Raw genomic sequence first — 10,375 nt, forward strand, 5'->3', positions numbered from 1 at the left:
ACCTGAGGAGCTTCAGCAGACGTCTTGGGTATGTATCGGGTGCCGTGGATGGACTTTTGCAGCTGCTGGGTGAGGCTGAGGACCGTGCTGCTCATTGTTGCTGTGCTGCTTTAGTCAGAGAGACACGAGAGGGATTTTCCAGCTGTTTCCATTGCCCATATGGAGGTACTGTTGTCCTGTTTCTTCATGAGCTCCAACTTTAAAGCATGCCAACAAACCCAAAATGCAAGCTTGCTAAAATAACTATCCAAACAAAGAGTGCGCTCAGATTGAACAGTCTAAAGACTTAGGATCACTTTGGGTATTTTCTTTTATAATTGTTTATTTTCATTTGAGGGTTTATGATTTCTGTGCAATTTAAGTGTGTTAATACATATCCAAAAAAGTGAGATATTGTGTTTTTGTTTGTTATTGCTTGGTGTTTATTTTAACCCTTGCGCCCTCCTCGGCATTTTTGTACATTTTTCTCAACTTTTTTTTTTTGATTTGGTGATCATTTTGGCTGTGTTACAGCTTGTGGCATGAATTTTTGCAAGAACTTTTCTTTTTAGTAAAATTTTTGAAATCCAATGTCTTTTATACTCTGGACACCTTCCTGGCAAAAATGTACACGTGTAAAAAACTGCTATTAAATCATCACACATACAACATTTTTTTTTTTTTCATAAATCACTTAAACAACTTCAAGAGTTAGGACGTGGGTGAGGACGCCGACTCCCGTAGGAGACCGGAGGTGCACGGTCCTTCCCCCAGTTGGCCCTCTCTCCCTGATCTCAGGTACGCTGACAGTGGCCCTCTCGCCTTTTGCCGTAGCATACCATGGTCCATCCATCCTCCCAGCCACTCATCATTGAGTGTGCTGTGTTGTTTTTAATTTTTTCTGTGTGAGGCTTTGTTATATATTTAATGATAACAAAATATTGTTAAAAAAAAGTAAAAAAAAAAATCATATTCTCTTCATTTCTATTAGGGTTAGGGAATGGGAGCTGAGCCCGTCCCCTGAAGGGTTAGGATTTTAAAACTATCTCTTCCCCCTGCTTCATCCGGCGACTGGGCAGTTGAAATGGGGAACCAAATGCAATGCACTGGCTGGCGCCCGTCGTCCTCAGTTCTCAATTCCAAACGAACCCTTGTCCCATAAACGGTTGTTTTTGGATTGTGATAACAGTTGTTGGGTCTTTTGATAGTTAGTATAGTATACGTATTTTGGTGTTATTTTTTGGTTATGGTTCGGATTATTGAATCATGATATTGTTATCTTATAGTGAAGTTGATAGTTGGCTGTTGACTGTTATATAGTAATTGTATTCTGGTATTTTTTGTGAGTTGTAATAAGGATTATTAAGTATTGATATCTTTATTTTGTAGTTTTTTAAGTGAAATTGATAGTTAGATTGTAGTACAGTATTTTTATTCTGTTCTATTGGGTCTTATCATCATTTCGTCAGATTTTAAAGAGAAGTTGGTAGTTTGGTTGTAGTATAAATCCCTCTATTGGGTTAGTTGTAATTTTAGGAAAGTATTTTTATTCTGTTATAAGAAAGAGTTATTATAGGGACTATTGGGTCTTTATCATAATTCCGTTATAAGGAGTTAGTAGTTTGATTGTAGTATAAAAACTCTTTTTTTGGGGGGGGGGGGGTTAAAAGTTGGTAGTTTGATTGTAGTATAAAGATTCTTTATTGGGTTGGTTGTAATTGTAGAATAGTATTTTTTATCCTTGTTTTAAGAAAGAGTTATTATAGGGACTTTTGGGTCTTATCATTATTTTGTTGTAATTTTGAAGAAAAGTTGGTAGTTGGATTGTAGTATAAAACTCTTTATTGGGTTGGGCGTAATTGTAGAAAGAGTTATTATAATCATCATTGGGTTATATCCTCATTTTGTTGTAATATTGAAGAGAAATTGGTAGTTGGATAGTATAAACAGTATAAAACTCTTAATTGGGTTGGTTGTATTTTTGTAGTATATTTATTTTCATTCTATTATAAGAGAAGGTTATTATAGGGACCATTGGATCTTATTATTTTGTTGTAGTTTTAAAGAGAAGTTGATGTTTGGGTTGTAATATTATCTTTTTTTCAGTGCGTTGGTTGTATATATACTTTTTTAACATTTTTAGGACACATCATCAGTAGTGGACCTCAGGATCATTGGGTTTTCGGCCATTATCACTAGACACCCTCACCCGAGGGAGGCCCATCCGGGGGTGATCAAGTCCCGATGTGTGTCTTTTATTGTCCAATTAGGGTAAGTTTAATTGTTGTTGGTTAAGGTTAGGGAATCTCCATTGAAAATGAATTGAGATTCACACTTCCAACTTTATGATTCCATGTCCGTATCTATTAGTATTGAAGGTGTCATTGGGAAATTCCATCTTCCACCTTTTTCTTCCAACTTTTTTTTTTCCAAGTACCTGCAGTGTCCTCTAGATGGCACTATGGGACAATTTTTCAATTCCAGAATAAAATTCCACTTTTTTCATTTCATTTCAATATTCCATTTTTCAACATATTATATGACTTGTATAAAGAATATCCTCTATTTCACCCTTCATTCCACTCTCTTATAGATTTCAACCCACATATGATTGAAGGATGGTTCTGTATACTTCAGGGTATTGTAAAAGTGTGTCACAAGGTGGTAGGCCCCACTTTATACAACCTTTCTCAAATTTATAAGGGAGAGATGCTGGCTGTCCCACAATGTGCCCCTCAGGGATAGTAAAGCTGATCATTGGTTTGGATTCAGGCCAATGGGGGAGCTCCAGACCAGCGGTTGGTTGAGCCTAGGCTGATGAGAAGGGTCTGGGCAAATTTTCAACTTGGTCGTAGGACAAAATAACATACATTTTTAGAAAGCCCTCAGTGGGGTGATCACAGCCATACACCTCCCAACTACCTATACTTTTAAATATGGAAGCTAGAGGGCGGCAACCTTCCAAAAATCCAAAATTTTGAGGTCTTGTAAAATGGGAACAGAAGCAGCTAGAAACCTGGTGAAAAGTGCATCTGGGAGCATTCTGACTTATAGTAATAGTAATGGTAATGGTGGCTGGGGGCCCAGCAGGGGGAGCACTTAGGATAGACAGACTCTTAGGAGAAGCAAGGAAGAAAATCCAGGAAGAGGAAGTGTTTTTAAGTGGAGGGTGTGGCCTGTGTGAGCCTCTTTGAGACCATGCGGTTAGTTCAGGTGAGTTGGTTTGTTTGTATTGCTCTGAATTGGTTTGTAGTGTGTCTCTGACTGTCTAGGCGAGTTTGTTTGTTTTAGGTGAGTTGTTGGAGAGTGGGGGAGTAGGGGGAGGTAGAGCACAGCCTAACCCGGCGGGGGAGAGCTAGCCCAAACAGGCACCTCTCCCTGACTCTACCTCCCTCATTCAAAATGGCCGCCATTTTCTCCAACTGGTTAGGGGAGTTTGTTTTGTTTGCTGAATCTGCTAGTGTGTTTTGCCCTAGTTGATGATGTTGTGTGTGGTAGCATAGGCAAGGTAAAGGAGAAAATAGTTGTGGTGTGAGGAGCAGTGATGGCTGGCATTAGGGGGGTGACTCTGGGACGCCAGTGATCACTGTCTAGCCTCCTGGAGGTGTCGTGGGACCAACTAGACGAAACACTGGTGAAAGGAGGTTCCCACCTGATGACCCCAAAGACATGTTAGTTATCACTGCTCATTAGTCTGTGTAGCTGAAGTAATAGTTATCATAGGGCTTAGGGAGTTATTCACTGAGTCTGGTCCAGTTTTACAGCACAAGTTTCTTGTGTTTATCTTAAATACAACAGCAGGGTGAGCTATAGATGGGATAACTTTTTGGAAAAGCATGCACAGAAGATCTTCACACATACATTTTTGGAAAGCTCTCAATGGGGCGATCACAGCCATACACCTCCCAACTACCTATACTTTTAAATATGGAAGCTAGAGGGCGGCAAACTTCCAAAAATCCAAAACTTTGAGGTCTTGTAAAATGGGAAAGAAAGCAGCTAGAAACCTGTCGAAAAGTGCATCTGGGAGCATTCTGACCCATCTATAACAACAGCAGGGTGAGATTTAGATGGGATAACTTTTTGGAAAAAACATGCACAGAAAATCTTCAAACTTATGTTGCATATAGCCCTCTCTTTGGTGACTATAGACCCCTCGACAGAAATCCTCCAGGTCGTTTCCACATGACATTACACTGGGGCAAAAATGAGAGAAATTACTATGTAAATTGGAACATGGGTTCACCAACAGATAGAAATCTGGGTGTGACCTTTGACCTTTCATAGGGTGAAACTTAGTAACAGGAAGCACCAAAATTTTACACAGCATGACTCACTGTAAGTTCTATCTCATATCCCAAGCTCAGACAGATTGGACTATGGTCATAAATGCCATCTAGGGAGTTCCTGGTCAGGGAGCTCAGAAAGTATTTTCAGAGTTTGGCAACCCTGGATGAGTGGGGGATGGGCAAATTTTCAACTTTGTCGTAGGACAAAATAACATACATTTTTGAAAAGCCCTCAGTGGGGCGATCGCAACTGTACATGTCCCACCAAGCTATGTTGATTGTTATGGAAGCTAGAGGGCGGCAAAATTTGAAAATTTTCACTTTGTTCTGCCATTTGTCTCAGTAATGTAAGCACTCACAAATGTGAAACAGACAGCATTAAAAAGCTAATTAAGACCTCTGTCATATATACCAATGAAGGCAATTTTAGGCAACTTTAGGCAAAATATATGATTAAATAATAAGTAGATGATTGCTAATGGATGTAAATATGGAGTCACTGAATCTTCTTGAATTTTGGGGCACTTCCTGTGGGTCCATAGCTACAGAAAATGAATCACACCATCACAGGGGTGCCGGCTTTCAGGGAAATATGGCAAGTCTCTATCACACCATACAGCCGAGCAAAGCCCCAAAATGTTGGTTGCCTAGCCCTCATTGACATAACATTATGACCTCTTGACCTCCAATCTAACTCATCTGTAACTCACCAACCGAAGTGGTTACAGACATGGAACAAGGTGTTCTGGAAAGCTCTCAAAAAGCTCTATCATATATGTCAAGATCAGCCCTGTAGCTCATTGATTTGGCTGAAAGCTCTAAGATGACCCCAGACTCTCAGAGGTGAATCAGGCAAACTCAGCCATACTGCGTCGTAGAGCCACAAGCCACATATGGACGGAAAGGTCTGATCAAACCAAGTCGCTCTGTCATGAAAGCATAACCATAGCCCCTTCCTGTCCAGAGCTAGAGGGCACCAAACATTTACATTTTTACATGCTAAAGTGCTGTAACTCGTTAATGGAAGCAGCTAGGGGTGAGAGACAAGCATCTTTGGAAAGCTCTTGAAGAGCTCTATTGCATATTTCAAAATCAGCCCTGTAGCTCATTGATTTGGCTGAAAGCTCCAAGACGGACTCAGACTCTCAGAGTCCATGCTGACCCATAGTTTCTTAGGCCTTCTGGTCAAACAAGGTGAATCAGACAAACTCGGTCATATTGCATCATAGAGCCACAAGCCAGGTATGGACGGAAAGGTCTGATCGAGCCGAGTCTCTCTGTCTTAAAAGCATAGCTGTAGCCCCTTCCTGTCCAGAGCTAGGGGGCACCAAACATTGACATTTTTTACATGCTCAAGTGCTGTAACTCCTTAACGGAATCAGCTGGGTATGAGAGACAAACATCTTTGGAAAGCTCTCGAAGAGCTCTATCAAATATGTCACTCAGACATACTCGATCATAGAGCGACAAGCAAGGCGTCAACGGAAAGGGCTGGACGAGCTGAGTCAAGCAGTGTTGTAAGCAAACCGGTAGACCCTTTCTGTCAAGAGCTAGGAGGTGCCAAAGTTTGACATTTTTCACCATGTTGAGTGCTGTATCTCTGTAAAGGAACGTGTTAGGGATGAGTAACATACATTATTGGAAAGTTCTCAAAGAACTCTATCACATACGTCAGCACCATCTAGGTGGCACTGTTCTGGAGCAAACTCTGCAACCAAAGGTGATAGAGATGCAGGAAATGGTCTTCCTGAAAGGCCTTGATTATGTGATTGTAAATTTGCCCTCAATGTACTCCTTACTCAAGTATTTCAGATGAAATGAAGGCAAAACTTTCTTCCACATTTACATCTATGATTTCTACCTATAGATGTAAATATGGAGGTGCAAACTTTGTGCGCCTCCATATGTCAATCTATTCAATTCAGGCCACCTCATGAACTTTAGCATCACTTTTGGAGCACTTCCTGTTAGTCCACAAGCACATAAATTAAGTTAATTCATCAGAGGGATGCCAGCTTTCAGCCAAAATTGGTTGCAAGTCTGTAGCTCATCGTATTGCTGAATAAGGCCCCAAAATGTTGGGTGACCAGGCCCCTATTGACCTTTATTGTGACCTCAAGACTTCTATAAATGGTCAACGGAGGGCGCAACAGACACGGGCCAAGGTGTTCCTGAAAGCTCTCGAAGAACTCTCTCACATATGTTAAAATTAGCACTCTAGCTCATTGTTTTGTCCTGAAATTCCACAAATTGTGGCCTGGTCACAACACTAAAGGTTGTCGAAAATCTACAAGTCAGGTGTCTATGGACTCGGCTCGTCACGCTGAGTAACTAATTTTGGCCCACTCCCTTCCAAAGAGACGCCATCGGTAATCTCTCAAATTCTGAGGTGTCGCAACACTAAAGTCTGTCAGAAATCTTGCGAAACAAAAGTTTGTTGAAAGTCCATAAGTTTGGTGTCTACGGACTCGGCTCATCACGTTGAGTAACATATCTCAGACCCACCCTTCTGAGTCGCTCCCTTCAAAAGAGATGCCATGGGTAATCTCTCATATTCTGACGCGCCGCACCATTAAAGTCTGTCGGGAATCTTGCAACACAAAGTTTGTCAAAAGTCCACAAGTTTGATGTCTACAGACTCGGCTCGTGACGCTGAGTAACATATCTCAGACGCAAACTCCGGAGTCGCTCCCTTCCGAAGGGACGCCACGGTTAACGTCTCCGATGCCAGCTTGCTGCAACACAAAAGTTTGTCCAAAGTCTACAAATTTGGTGTCTACGGACTCGGCTCCTCGTGCTGAGTAACATATGTCAGTTTCAGCCTTCTGAGTTGCTCCTTACCAAAGAGACGCCATGGGTCATCTCTCATATGCTGAGGTGCCACACCATTAAGACTAGTGTGAATGTCACAACAGAAAAGTTTGTCCAAAGTCCACAAGTTTGGTGTCTACGGACTCGGCTCGTCACGCTGAGTAACATATGTCAGCCCCAGCCTTCTGAGTCGCTTCCTTCCGAAGGGCCACCATGGGTAGTCTCCCATATGCTGCCGTGGGACGCCGTTAAATTCTGTGTTTTAATCTTTTACAAAAAATTTTCTCAAAAGTCCACACATTTGGTGTCTCTGGACTTGGCTCATCACGCTGAGTAACATATGTAGGCCCCAGGCGTCTAGTCGCATCTCCCTGCGAGGGATGCTCGTTAAACGTTCCGACGCAAGTTTGCAGGACGACAAAGATTTTGTCAAAGTCAACAAATATTGAGTGGTCTAACGGACCTCGGATTCGTCATGCTGAGTAACATATGTCAGTTTCAGCCTTTCTGCAGTTTGTCCTTAACCCAAAGAGCGATTGTGTCATCTTTCTCATTATGCTGAGTGTGCAACAACATTTAAGACTAGTTGTGAATGTCTCACAACAGAAAAGTTTTGTCTCAAAGTCACAAGTTTGGGTTGTCTAAACGGACTCGGCTCGTACGCTGAGTTAACATATGTCAGCCCCAGCACTTTCTGAGTCCGCTTCCTTCCAAGGGCCGACCATGGGGTAGTCTCCTATGCCTGCTGTGGGACGCCGTTTAAATTCTGTTGTTTTTAATATTTTCAACAAAAATTTTTCTCAAAAGTCCACAAATTGGTGTCTCTGGATCCTGGCTACGTCACTCTGAGTAACATATGTAGCCCGCAGGCGTCTAAGCTTCGCCTCACCTGCAAGGAGGGATGCTCGTTAAACAGGTCTTCCGAGCCCGCAAAGTTTGCCAAGCGACGGAAAAACTTTTTGGTCAAAAGATCCCCACAATAATTTGGTTCTAGCGAACTGGCTCTCTGCTGAGTAACAATATGTCATTTTTCAGCCTTCTGAGTTGCTACCTTTCCAAAGAAGACGCCATGGGTCCATTCTCATATGCTGAGGATGCCACAGCCATTAAGACTAGTGTGATGTTCACAACCACAGAAAAGTTTGTCAAAGGTCACAAGTTTGGTGTCTACGGACTCGGCTCGTCACGTCTGAGTAACATATGTCAGCCCAACAGCCTTCTGAGTCGCTTCGTTCAGAAGGGCCCGCATACGTAGTCTCCCATATGCTGAGCCGTGGGATCGGCGCGTTAAATTTCTGGTGTTTTAAATATTCTTCAAAAAGTTTTGTCCTCGAATAGTCACCGAATATTTGGTGTCTAAGGACTGGCTCGATCAAGCGGTGAGTAACATATGTCAGGCCCAGGCCGTCTAAGATCGCCTTTCCTGCGGAGGGATGCCTCGTTAACGTCGCTGACGCAAAGTGCGCGAGAAAAATATTGTCAAAAGTCCACAAATATATGGTTTGTCTACGGACTCGGCTCATCTGCTGAGTAACATATGCAGTTTTAGCCTCTGAGTTTGCCTCCTTTCCAAAAGAGACCGCCATGGGGTCATCTCTCATATTGCTTGAGGTGCCACAACACCAATGTGAGACTACGTGTGAATGTCACAAACAGAGAAAGTTTGTCCAAAGTCCCAAGGTTTGGTGTCTACGGACTCGGCTTCGTCACGCTGAATAACATATTGTCAGCACCCTAGCCCTTCTGAGGTCCTTTCTCCGAAGGGCCGCCACATAGGGTCCTCATATGCTGCGGTGGGACCCGGTAATATTTCTGTGGTTTTTCATTTTTTACCCAAAATTTCTCAGATAAAGTCCACAAATTTTGGGTAGTCTATCGGACTCGGCTCTCACGCTGAATAACATATGTCAGGCCCCAGGCTCAAGTGCGCTCCTTCGGAGGGATGCCTCGTATAAACGTAGCTCCTGAGCCGCAAGTTGCTGCGACGAAAAAATTTTTGTCAAAAGTCCACAACATTGGGTGGTCTACGGACTCCGGCTCGTCATGCTGAGTAACACTATGTCAGTCCAAGCACTTCTGAGTCTGCTCCTTTCCAAGAGACGATGTCATCTCTCATATGCTGAAGGTGCACACACCATTAAGACTAGTTGAATTGTAAACGGCAAAAGTTGTCCAAAGCTCCACAAGTTTGGTGTCTACGCGACTAGCGCTCGAGTTCACGCTGAGTAACATCATGTTCAGCCCAGCCCTTCTGTCGCTCGCCTTCGCTAAGGGCGCCGCCATGGGCGGTCCCTCATATGCTGCCGGGGGACACGGTTAAATTCTGTGTTTTAATAACTTTTTCACCAAAAATTTCTCGGAAGAGTCCACAAATTTTGGTGTATACGGACGTCGGCTGGTCATGGCTGAGTTTAACATATTGTCAGCCCCAAGGCTTCTAAAGTCGCTGCCCATTCGAAGGGATGCTCGTGTTAAACGTCTCCCGAGGCCCTGCGCTTTACTTCGACCAAATTTTTGTTCAAAAGTCCCAGCTAAATTAGGTGTCTACAGAACTGGCTGCTCAGCGCTGAGTAACATATGTCAGCCCACCAGCGCTTTCTGTAGTGCTCTGTTCCGAGAGAGGTCATCTCTCATATGCTGAGGGGTGCCACAACCATTAAGAACTTAGTGTGAATGTCACAACGGAAAAGTTTGTCTCACAAGTCCACACAAGTTTGTTGTCATACGGACTTGCTTCGTCACCGCTGAGAACATATGTCAGTCCCAGCCTTCTGAGTCGGCGTCCCTATCCGAAGGGCCGCATGGGCGGTCTCTTCAATATGCTGCCGAGGGAGAACGGTTAAATTATGTGTTTTAATACATTTCCAAAAATTTTTCTCGAAAGTCGACTAAATTTTGGTGTTCTACGGACTCGGGCTGGTTTCGATGAGTAACATAATGTCAGCCCCAAGGCTCTTCTAAGTTCGCTCCTTCGGAAGGGATGCCTGTTAACGTCTCCGGGCCCGCTTGCTGCCCGACCGAAAAATTTTGTCAAACAGTCCACAAATTTGGTGTACTACAGCACTCGGTCTCGTCCACGCTAGAGTAAAATATGTCAGCAGCCTTCTGAGATACGCTCTGCCTTCCGAGGGTCATCATCTTCAATTGCTGAGGTGCCACACATTAAAGACTAGTGTGGAATGTCACAAGGAAAAAGTTTGTCAAAGTTGCCACAAGTTTGGTGTCTACGTGACTCGGACTCGTCACGCTGAGTAACATATGCTTCAGCACCAGCTTCTGAGTCGGCTCCTTCCGAA

The sequence above is a fragment of the Seriola dumerili genome, unplaced genomic scaffold, assembly GCF_002260705.1.
Source record: "Seriola dumerili isolate Sdu_G_001 unplaced genomic scaffold, Sdu_1.0 BDQW01004451.1, whole genome shotgun sequence".
In the NCBI taxonomy this organism is placed as follows: Eukaryota; Metazoa; Chordata; class Actinopteri; order Carangiformes; family Carangidae; genus Seriola; species Seriola dumerili.